Source organism: Oryctolagus cuniculus, chromosome 4 (assembly GCF_964237555.1).
Source record: "Oryctolagus cuniculus chromosome 4, mOryCun1.1, whole genome shotgun sequence".
NCBI lineage: Eukaryota > Metazoa > Chordata > Mammalia > Lagomorpha > Leporidae > Oryctolagus > Oryctolagus cuniculus.
In genome coordinates this window covers 148580449-148593089 of record NC_091435.1, presented here as the reverse complement: position 1 = coordinate 148593089, position 12641 = coordinate 148580449, and the positions used below count along the sequence as shown (strand labels likewise).

The 12641-nt window shown below is 43.2% G+C and overlaps 1 protein-coding gene across 7 annotated transcripts in view; it reads left to right on the top strand.

The window, feature by feature from the left end:
• ACP3 (acid phosphatase 3) overlaps positions 1-12641 on the top strand; it is an 88158-nt gene that overhangs the window by 48286 nt on the left and 27231 nt on the right. The gene's annotated exons all lie outside the window — the stretch shown is intronic.

The window sequence follows — 12641 nt, the reverse complement described above, 5'->3', positions numbered from 1 at the left end:
AACTACTACCTCTCCACCTGACCCTGCCTCCCACTTGCCATAAACCTTACTCAATTTTGGGATTTAGGTTATTTTTTTTTCAGTGTTCATGGAAAAGATCATCAGTGCCAAAATATAATGCAAAATTAAACTTAGGTCAAAGTTCATGGGGGCTATCAAGAGCTGTGATTGGTCCCACAGGACTTCTTGCTTAAGGATCTCCTTATTTTACTTGAGCAAGATTAGATGAGGCTGTTCTTTAAAGGTCTGCAGTGGACCAGATTGCAAACAAAACCCACAATCTAGGGTAGGAGCAAGGGAAAAACTTTAAGCCTAGGCTAAAGGACAAAGGACGAACTCATTCATTATCTCCAGCCTTCTCTCAAGGTTGAGGTACAAAGGAGATTTGTGGAAAAGCTTTCTATGCTGGGAACCTGGTACTACCTGTTACTGTGTTTATTTTAAAACATGAATATTGGGCATCACAGCTGAAAGAGAAAAGCCTCTTTGTATCCTTTGACCTGCAACATTCATATTCCCTTAAAGACACCAAAATCAAGCTTTTAGAAAGCTTTGATGTGTGTGATTTGGTCAGTAACCCTTGAAGACTACACATCATGGCAAATAAGTAATCTGATTAGAGCAATATGTTCAGGCATAGCCCAGCAGAGAGGAGAGTCCTGCATGTTGGAATTTCTCTTAAAGCTCTGCTGGTAGGAGATGTTGAACCTGAAGTTGATTTCAAGGAGGAAGTACGATGTTGTATATTGAACCAGAAAAAAATTAGAAATATAAGAAGATTTTCTGTGCTTCCAAGTTCAAGACTCATTGAAATGTTGGGAATGTGGTTGTGAAAATCTGTTCAGAGGATAAAGAGAATCTAGGGAAGGCTTCAATGCTGGCATCTTCTGAGAACACTAGCTAACCCACAGGCCTGTTGCAGTGCTCACTGTCCAAGCAGAAATCATGCTCAAATGATACCCCTCAGAGTCCTGTAGGTTTTCAGGTGCAACACGTCTGAGAACACTGTGCTAACTCACCATCGTGGAAAAGAGATGTTTTCTAGAGATGCTGTCTCCTGGTTGCCAGAATCTAGAGCAAATCCATTGCCTCTTCGGGTTGCTTGCAGCATGACTGACCCAAGACATCAACTGATTTGCCTCTTTGTGTCCTTTCTTTCCCAAGTAAATGTTTGTCCTCAAGGTCCTTTTCTATGTGTGTAACCTTCTTCAACTGTCACATAGAGAATTAAAGCGTTACTAGGAAGTCCAAAATCATTATTTTTCACAACAAACTTTGAAAAGCGTGTGTGTGTGTTTAATTAGAATAAAAATCCTGCAGGCAGATTTCGGGGGCCCTGTTTTTGTTTTGTTTTTCTTTTAAAATAGTAATACAAAGGAAAATAATTGGGTTGGCTTCAACAGACATTCCTACATGAAAATGCAGTTTGGACTTGACTATTTCTGCTAAAAGACCAGATGTGTCTCTCTGGTCTATTTAAAGATAGAACTTGGAAGCTCACAGTGTACTAGGGAAGTAAATGATATCTATTGCACAGAATGACAGGGGTTATGTCTGACCATGCCATGGTTTGCTGTGGGAGCAAAGGTTACTCTGATTGGAGATCAGGAAGATCAGGGGAGGTTTTCTGCAGGTTGACAATCCATTTGATTGGAGCTCTTGAGTTAATACCACAGGAACTAGAATGGCATCTGTCAGAAGCTTGAAGCCATTCATTAGAAAATTCAGGATCCAAAGACTTTGCCACAGTTTCATTCAAGGGGCCATTTCTAATTGGATAAAACGTCAGCTCCACAAAAGCAAGAATTATGTCTGTTTTGTTCTCTCTACTACCTGTCCTCAATTCCTGGGCTTCCTGTGCCAGGCCGGCATTGGTACTCCATCAATATTTGCTCGATTACTGCACATATTAATTACCTCTCCTCCCTGAACATTCTGCTCTATCTTCATTAGCACTAAAGTCCACTAACCCAGACTCTGTGTATCACCCCAGCTCTCCTTCATTCCCCACCATCAGCCACACCACCTCTTGTCAAATCTATCTGTAGTGTCTTAGCAGAATTCTTGTCCTCAAAACTCTATTATCAACAACTCAATATCCAAGTACAAGGGAAGTCTCTGTAATCACCAAAATATGTAGGTAAGAAGAAAACGTAGACTTGATGCGCTGCAGCCATTCACATAGATCTCATAGTGGGAATTCAGCAACTTCACCTTGGAGTGTGACATTGGCAGGAGTCTTTTCACTATGGAAATCAGCAAATGCTACAGATCAGATCTTTTTTGATTCAGGTTTCCAGCACACTGCCCCTTTTAGCTCATGCAAAGTTTGTTAGGAGGGTAAAACACGTGGTAGCTTCCAACAAGGTGAGTTCAATATTTGAACTTCTTTAAGGAAAAGAAAACCTTCTAGAGTTGATCAGTGTTGTCCTAAAGAGTGATACCAGGGGCAACGGTGAAGTTTTCAGAATGCAGATTGTTGTTCAGCATTGAGAACGTGCTGAGACACAGAACGCCCTTTGGCCGGTCAGCTTCCTCCCTTAGCAGAGAGACTGCAGAGCAGACAGAGCTGGTGCCTTATAGGGGCCACCAAATTTCACAAACAAAAGGAAAGGATGTCCAGATAAATTTTACAAATAGCTCTTACGGCTGAATTTCTATAATTTATCGGAAAAAGTGGTTTAGAAGACATTTACAGGTGTTCTGAGAAAGCCATTCCAGAAAAGCCAAGAATCTTTATATATAAGATATGCCCCATATGTACAGGATGCCTGGCAACCCTACTCGTTAGGGTATTTCCACCCATGAAATTCTATCCAAACCTATAAGCAATATTTTCAGTGAGTCTAGCAGACCCAGTAAGCCAGATCCAATCAATTAAATTAAACAGCCTTTGCAAGAAAATTCATGGTAAGTCTAAATTCCAGGCTATACTACCTGAAAATAATAAAACTATTTTTTTAAATGTTTCTTTAATTCCAACACTTTACTAATAATCAGTTTCTTCACTAGTGCTTCCCACTCTGCCTCAATGTTCACCTCCAGTTATTTTACAGGAAGCAAATTTAGTTGTGCAAAGCTCCAGCTTCCCACATTATATTGGTAAAGCTGAGAATCTATAGTACATATACATGTGATTCAAGATCCAACTATGAGTTCTTTAAAGGCAGGATTTATGCCTTTTTCGTCTTTGAATTTTTCAGCCAGTAGACAGTACCAAGAACCTGATGCTTTCAGTTAGTACTTGCTAATTGAATAAATGTTCAGCCCTCCACATCTAGCCTGACTTCCTCATGGCTTTGCCCAGATGTCAGAAGCCTGAATATCAGTTGGTCCATAAATGGGAGAGAAAAGCAATAAAGGAGCCTGAAAAGTGACTACATGGTGAAGATCAGTCACTGGCTGTGTACACATGCAAATCAAGCATGCCTGTGTTGTTTGGGCTCTGTTTTCTGCGTAGTAACCTGGACATTCTCTTGTTCCTTCTTGCTGTGAAGTGCCTGTTTGATAGTGTCTCTTCCATTATCCCTTCTCCCTCAGAGATGAGGCCATCTGTTTGATAAACTTTTTTTTTATCCTATTGCCATTATCTTTAGTTTCCTAAGTGCTAAATCCTTATTCATTAAAGACACTGGGGACTTGCTTTGTAATGTACCATGTCACTTCTCACTCCCATTCCTGTCCTCAACCTAGGCATTTCTGATCATCATAATGATGCCCTATCCCTTACCCTGCCCACCACACCAATAATCAACCCTCAATCAAATCAGTCATTTGCATTTTCCATTCTGATCTGCCAAGCAGAGCAGCAGATAACAGAAGTCCAAGCCTGTCATCTTCATTTCGAACTACAAATGTTAGAATTTCTATTCCAGCCCCAGCTATGGCTTTCAGCACAGCTTGTTAAAGGTATTTACCACTACTAAACTCTTTTCCTACTCTCCCTTGGAAGGCCATTTTATTTTTTCCCAAACTGCTGTTTCCATTTTGTCTTTTTATTCTTTTAGGCAAAATAATCATTGATAGCTCTTAGACACTGCCTCAAAATATTCTAGTAGCTTGAACCTTCCTTTGCTGCTGTTTCTCAGGAAATCATGTCCCTCTTAAGTAGACTGATTCTTCTCACTGCACATGGGGTCCCATCCCCACTACTGCCTCAGAACCCCAGTAGATCTCATTAGCTTCCCTTTCTTCCTCTGCATCAACTCCTTCTTTCCTGTGAAAATACCTGAATATTCTCTCATCAAAAGACTTGCACATGCTTGTTCCATCTCACCCTCTTCAATCCTAATTTTCCACTAATGAGTTATACTCTATTTCCTCATCTCCTTCTCATCCCCTAACTATTCTATGAAATTACACCCACTTTTCCCTCATTTCTTTTGTTGCTCTTCCCTTTTGAAAATGATCAATTCAGTGGCCTCTTTTCCTTTCCTTGTGAAGCATTCCCCATTTTACAGGAAAGAAAACTAGAGCTCAGAGAACAATGTGCCACAAGTAACAGGGTCAGAATTCAAACTCTTCCAATAACACGTTTCTACCATATCATAGACCCTTTCCATCCCACATTGACTTGTGAACCATTCCAGTAGGGCAAATCCAAAAGTACAATTGATGGCGCCAAGTTTGTGCATATTTAGTAAACACTGAATATTTATTGAGTGCCTGTTGTGTACTTAATGTGTGCCTCTGTAGCAGCCGCCAAATCTGCTGAAGAAACAGCAACAGACAAGATTGTCCCCAGCATCTTGTAGACATTGGGACAAGAAGGACAGAACAACCAATGAAGACAGGAGATAAACAATTAAACCCTGCCAGTAAACTATGCAGAGTACTATGTTGAAGGACACACAGATAATAAGAGGCATTAGCCTAAGTGAAGGAATCAGAGAAGGCTTTTTAGAAGAGGAATGTTAAAAACAAAACCTGAAAGAGAAAAAAAATGAGCTTGGTGAATAGGGATGAATGGAGAGGAGAATGTTATGGATGAAAAATATAAGTATAAATATATACTTATAAATATAATTATAAATATATAAATATATATTTATATATAAATGTAAGTATAAAGGCCAGGAGGCTAGAAATAGCCTGGAATAGCCTAGAGCATTTTAGAAACGGGAAAGTTCAGTGAGCATATGGAGGGCTGAGCCTGTGGGGAGGCATTGAATCTTCTGTTGACCAAGTTGAGTAGTTCTAGTCATTGAAAGATTTAGGCAGAGGATTGACACTGTCACTGGCTAGTTGTCTTAGGAAGTTCTTTCAGTTTCTTTTTTTTTTTTTTAAGATTTATTTATTTATTTGAAAGTGAGAGTTACACAGAGAGAGGAGAGGCAGAGAGAGAGAGAAGTCTTCCATCCAATGCCTGGGGCCATCTTCCACTCCAGGCCATAGCAGAGAGCTGGATTGGAAGTGGAGCAGCCGGGTCTTGAACCTGCACCCATATGGAATGCCGGCACTTCAGGCCAGGACGTTAACCCACTGCGCCACAGCACCAGCCCCAGTCCTTCAGTTTCAATGGGGAGAATGGAATGGAGAGGAATGAGACTGAAGATAGGGAAAATAGGAGGCTGTGGCAAAAATCTAAGGATCAGGGTGAGGGAAAGAGAAAGCAAACTTGTTCAAAAGGTAAAAGAAAGTAAGGTAGCTTTGGACTTGAGGGTTAATGACAAAAAGAATAGGCTTTTGGTACCTATCACCAGCATGGTTTTCAAAAAAGTAGCAACTTCTGTGTTCCCACATAGTGGAGCATCTTTGTACTCATTCCTTGCAGTAGACCTAAACTCAGTAAAATAGAATTGACCACTCTTGCTCAGCTTTTAGGTCACTATTCTATCTTTTGTAGTACCAGGAAGCATATAATTTAAAATTGGAGAGAGAGCATATATGCTCTAAGTCTTATTTGTTCCAGGTCTCCTTGGCCAGTTTCTCTTGGATGAATCCCTTCTACTAGCCCATAAATGATCATTCCCAGGGCCCTGTCCTTGGTTTCCTCCTTCCACACTCATCAGGAGTCAGGATACCAAGCCTCTGTCTTCTTCTGCAATCTCTCTTTCCACCTCTTAGTGTAGAATTCTAGACTTGATTTCTCCAGTTTCCTACTGATCATCTCTATCAGGATAAAAACTCATCTCAACCTCACATTTGAAACAAAATTTGTTCTCTCTTCTACTCCAAACTTGTCTTCTTTGTGTCTGAGTGTCAATTGTCTTCTCAGCCATTCAATCAAGAACTGATAGGGTTGCCTGGACTGTAGCTCTCCTTTGCCAGCATATTTAGTCTGTCACAGAACCTCTCCATATCATGGCAGGAGTCTCTTGAATTCCCTCTCCTGCATTCCCAGGACAATAATTCTAGTTCTGATCCCTCCATAGATTATCCATGATATCTCAGTAGTTCTCTATCAGACCTATTATTATGCCACCATCCTATTTTTTCTAGTTAGTCTTTGTAAACTCAGATTAAGCATTGTCACTTCTGTGTTTAATAATTGTGATAATTTCTAGAAATCCAGAAACCTAAAAACCATGTCCCAGTTTCAGCATCTGTTCTCCCCTGCCTGAGTCTATGCACCAGGAAACATATTATTTCTCCTTATTTCCCAAACATGCCTTTGTGGACTCCTTCAGTCTCATGGCAAAATCCTACTCACCTCACGGCCAGCTCTAATCTCAGAAGATTTTCTGAACTCATTCCATTCCAAATAGAATGCATTCTGTTGACTGAAACTTTCACTCTGTTCTGACAGTATCTCTTTTATGCCTTCCTTAGGTATTTATCATATCATTGCATAATTTTCTGTCTGATTCTCCTATACTATACTTGGAGCTCCTCAAAAGCAGAGATCACAGAACCTCAGCAGTTAGCACAGCCTGCCTGGCACTGACATGTGCCCAGTGCATGTCTAGGAAGGAAAGCAGGAAGGGAAAGGTGGGAAGCAAATTCCATGGGACTAGAAGACAACATAGCCAATATAAACAACTGAAAATATGTTTATAAATGCAGAAAGCCAACCATGAAAGTAAGGGTTGGATAATCACTAGTATCTGCCTTCCTTGCTGATTCCCTTTTAGTCCTTGATTTCCTTCTTCACTCTGATTTAATTGATATTAACTCCATCTGCTATTCTAATGGCACTATCCAGGAAGGTCTAACTTTATTAGTATTCATCTTCTTGTGAATCAAAGAAGCATTCTGGCATCATGAGATAAAACATTAAACAAAGAATTGGGAACCTATGGTTTCTGAGTCATTATTTTTTTCTACAAATATTTATTAGTACTTGCTATGTGCCAGGTACTGTTTTGAGTGCCTGGAATACATTTATGAACAAAAGAAATAAGAGTTCCTGCCTTTATGAAGCTTACATTCTATTAGCAGTCAGATAATAAATACGTGGTTTGGAAGATGAAGTCACAAAGGTTGGGTTGGGGTAGAAGGGAGGGGGTATGCAAGTTGTGTTTTTAAATGATGAGGATTCACTGCAAAGATGAGGTTTAAGCAAAGACAGGAAGGAAGGGACCTAATCCAGGGATCTAAGGGAAGACTATTCATGAAATGGCAATAGCCATAACAGCAAAAACACTAAAGGGAAGTATGCTGGTGCATTTGAAAAACAGCAGAAAGGACTTAAGGCCAGAGAGTAGGTGAAGAGAGAGTAGCCAGAGAGGAAATCCAAGTGGTGAATGGAGGCCAGATTATATGGAGTCTCATAAACTGTCATTATTAGGACTCCAGTGATTATTCTGATTGAGATGAGTATCTATTCTAGACTTTGCTTTAAGTGAAGGGATGGCATAATTTGACTTAAAATTATTTGGTTGCTGTGTTGAAAACAGATGGCAATGTAGAAAGGCTAGACATTTGTCTTGAAGAAGGCAGAAGGCCATTGTCATGATCCTGGTTCACAGAAGGGTGGTGGCAGAGAAAAGAAGTCATTATTGTCTGGATATATTTTTGGTAGAACAAGCAGGAATTCCTTACAGAGCAGGTATAGGATGTCAAAGAAATAGTGAGTCAAGCAAGACTACAAGTTTTGTTTTGAGCTAGCAGAAAAAGGGAGTTTTCATTAACCGAGATGAGGAAGGCTGTGGGAAAAGCAAATATGGTGTGGGGAAGGAGGAAGGAGTGATAGAGACACCAGGTTTGGACTAGTTGAGTTGGAAATGTTCATTAGGTGTCGAGGGGAATACAGGAGTCCCCCCTTTTCTATGGAGGATATGATGGATGCCTAAAATCATGCATGTATTGAACTATATGTGTGTGTGTGTGTGTGTGTATACACATATATGTCTATACACACACTATGTTTTTCCTAATGCATACATACCAATTATAAAGTTTAATTTATAAAAGGGTACAGTAAAAGACAAACAACAATAACCAATAATAAAATAAAATAAAAAATTATGTGAATGGACTCTCCCCTGCTCTGTCTCAAAATCCTATTGTGCTTTCATCATTTTTACATAAAAGAACCAATTTATGAATTCTCTTTGCCATATCCAAATTGCTAGTGTCACTATTCTCATGCTTTGGAGCCATTATTAAATAAAACAAAGATTCCTTGAGCACAAACATATACCACAGCAATCAATCTGATAACCTAGATAATTACTAAATGAATAATGGGCATGTAGCATGTACAGCATGGATATGCTAAATGAAGTGATAATTAATATCCCAGATGGGATGGGAATGGGATGGCTCAAGATTTTACCATGCTATTCAGAGCAATTTAAAACTTATGAATTATTACTGGAAATTTCCATTTAATACTTTCAGGCAACAGTTGACCACAAATAACTAACTAAAACTATAGAAAATGAAACCAGAGATAAGAGAGGACCACCTTCTGTCAAGTACATAGATGGATATTGTGGGGAGCAACCCGGACTAGACTAAGTTACTCGAATTAAGACTTATTCTATGCATCTGCTCTCCCACAATATGGCGCTGGGAGAGAAGAAAACAGCTTCCACACAGCTGCCTCCAGTTCAGCCAATAAACTGTAGGACTTGCTCCTGATTGGAGGAGAGCAGCGTACTCGGCATGTGGGCAGCCGAGTTGGGATTGGCAGAGGAGGACTATAAAGGAGGAGAGAGACGGCATGCACCAGGAACATCTATGGGGAACATCTGAGGGAACACCTGTGCAGCCCCCGAGAGAGCCGGCTGGCGGAGTGCCGCTCCCCTGCGGAAGTGGGGAATGTGGCCAGGGGGAACTGCCCTTCCACGGAGGTGGAAGGGATAGTAGCCAACCCGGGAAGAACCAGCAGCAAACCCGGGGAGGGCCGAGCAGACGAAAGAACAGCGCAGGGTCCTGTGTTGCTCCCCCATGAAGACGGGGAGCGACATAATGGTGCCGTGACTCGGATATGAAGCCTAGGCAGGGTTCAGTGTTGCTCCTCCACGAAGAGGGGGAGCGACATAGTGGTGCCGTGACTCGGATATGAAGCCTAGGCAGGGCTTAGTGTCGTTCCTCCACGAAGAGGGGGAGCGACATAATGGTGCCGTGACTCGGATAGGAAACCTAGGACGGATAGGAAACTTAGGAGGGAAGAAACGGGAAGAAGCAGGAAAATGCCGGAGAGAGAGACTAGCAAACAGCCTAGGGAAAAGCCGGACGAAAAAGGTGCCGGAAGAAGCTATTGAAAGCCTAGGCATAGACTCAGATACGGACTACAGGGGGAAGCTGGGAGAAATCTCTAAGGTCGAAAGCGAAAGTGAAAGCTAGAACAAACAGACTCGGATGCGGACTGTGGGGAGAAGCCCGGAGAAATGAGGGAGGAGCATTGTTGGAGGAAAGCTTGGGGAAACATACCGGGTAGAGAAAAATGTTAGGGAAATTGAAGCCGCGGGGGGCAGGCCGAGGCGGAAACGAAAGCCACTTTGGGATTCTCAAGTTAGCCCGGGAAAAGGGGGCGAAAAGTTGAAACCAGAAGCGGAAACGTAAGCCAGATTGGGATCCGTCTGATTAGCCCGGGGAGCAAAGGACGGGAAGCCAAATCGTGGGGCGGAGACGTGAGCTGGGTTGAATTCGCCAGGTTAGCCCGGGGAACTTAGATTGAATGCTAGTGGCGGAGACGTAAGCTACGCTGTGTGACTCGTGGAGGCTGCCGCGCACAGAGAGAGCGTGCGGGGCACAAGTAGATAGGGAACGCTGGGCTAAGTGCGAGACCGCGAAGTGTGCGCACAAAGCCGAGCCGCGCAGATGAGAGAGGCGCGGGCTGAAGCGGCTCAGCCGGGAAGCCGCCGAGAAGCAGCCTCGGGGCGGGCGCCGGGAAGCCGCAGGGATAAGAGAAACAGAAGTTTAGAAGTAAAATGAGAGAGATAGGAATGCTGGTAGATAGAAGTAAAACAGGAGAAATAGGAATGCCCCGAGATAGAGAAATAGAGAAATAGAAAGGCCTCCCCACAACACAGCAATGAGAGAGCTTGGATTCGGTCTGCCTGATTAGTAAGGCGGTAAGCACCAGCAGGCAGCTCGACCAGAGTATGAGCTGCAGGTCACCGAAGATAGGCACGAATCAACACCAATAGGCCTCCCCACAATATGGCAATGAGAAGGCTTGGATTCGGTCTGCCTGATTAGTAAGGCGGTAAGCACCAGCAGGCGGCTCGACCAGAGTATGAGCCGCAGGTCACCGAACACAGGCACGCATCAGCGCCTAAAAACCTCCTCACAACATGGCGAAGAGAGGACCCGGATTCGGTTTGCCTGATTGATAGGACTTGTAAGAACCTGTGGCAACTCTAGCAAGCAGAGCAGAGTGTGTGCCGCGGGACACCGAAGACAGGCGCGTATCAACGCCAAAAAATAAAAAGAAAGGGGGATCTGTGGGGAGCAACCCGGACTAGACTAAGTTACTCGAATTAAGACTTATTCTATGCATCTGCTCTCCCACAATATGGCGCTGGGAGAGAAGAAAACAGCTTCCACACAGCTGCCTCCAGTTCAGCCAATAAACTGTAGGACTTGCTCCTGATTGGAGGAGAGCAGCGTACTCGGCATGTGGGCAGCCGAGTTGGGATTGGCAGAGGAGGACTATAAAGGAGGAGAGAGACGGCATGCACCAGGAACATCTATGGGGAACATCTGAGGGAACACCTGTGCAGCCCCCGAGAGAGCCGGCTGGCGGAGTGCCGCTCCCCTGCGGAAGTGGGGAATGTGGCCAGGGGGAACTGCCCTTCCACGGAGGTGGAAGGGATAGTAGCCAACCCGGGAAGAACCAGCAGCAAACCCGGGGAGGGCCGAGCAGACGAAAGAACAGCGCAGGGTCCTGTGTTGCTCCCCCATGAAGACGGGGAGCGACATAATGGTGCCGTGACTCGGATATGAAGCCTAGGCAGGGTTCAGTGTCGTTCCTCCATGAAGAGGGGGAGCGACAGATATAAGAATTGTAAGCTTAGGAGAGAGTTAAGGGCTGAAAAATTAAATTTGGAAGTCATTAGTTAAAATATGGCTTTTAAAATCATAATATCCCAACTATCCAAGTCCATTACTATTGCTTTTCCTTAACTGCATTATCTAATCTCTTAGCTTCTTATTTTCCTCATGTCTACAATAAGATCAGACTACATCAGTGATTTCCAGCTGTGTTCTGTGGAGCACTAAGTTTCCATAGAAAGACCTGATGGGATTAGAATTGTTTGCTTTTTCATTTCTTAAGCCAAAAAGTAACCCCATATTTGTATGATGAGGAGACATATATTTAGAGATGGTATAAACTGGTATTCACTTTGTGTATACTATAAGTTGTCTAGGGTGTGTGCATGTTGAGAGTAACTTTCCAAATGAAATAATGAATTAGTGTTTCAAACTAAATGACCACCAAGTTAGGATTCATCAAAAATTCATGGAAAATATGTACTATGATAAAACTATGAATGGATTTCAAAAATTTTTTTCTGCTTCAAAACAAACATCTTTTTTTAAGGATCTTTTTTTTATTTATTTGAGAGGAAGAGTTACAGACAGAAAGAGGGAGAGACAGAGAGAGAGGTCTTTCTTCTGCTGATTCATTCCCCAAATGGCTGCCAAAGCTGGAGCTGGGCAGATCCAAAGCCTGGAGTCAAGAGCTTCCTCCTGTGTGCTGGCGCCGCTAGGCGGAGGATTAGCCTGTTGAGCCGCGGTGCCGGCACACCAGGTTCTAGTCCCGGTCAGGGTGCCAGATTCTGTCCCGGTTGCCCCTCTTCCAGGCCAGCTCTCTGCTGTGGCCTGGGAAGGCAGTGGAGGATGGCCCAAGTGCTTGGGCCCTGCACCCGCATTGGGAGACCAGGATAAGTACCTGGCTCCTGCCATCGGATCAGCACGGTGTGCTGGCCGCAGCGCGCCAGCCACGGTGGCCATTGGAGGGTGAACCAACGGCAAAGGAAGACCTTTCTCTCTGTCTCTCTCACTGTCCACTCTGCCTGTCAAAAAAAAAAAAAAAAAAAAAGAAAAAAGAAAAAAAAGAAAGAGCTTCTTCCTGGTCTCGCATGTGGGTATAGAGGTCCAAGCACTTGGGCCATTTTCTACTGCCTTCCCAGGCTATTAGCAGAGAGCTGGATTAGAAGAGGAGCAGCCAGGGCATGAACCAGTGCCCATATGGGTTGCTGGTGCCTCAGGAGGAGGCTTAGCCTACTACACCACAGCACCAG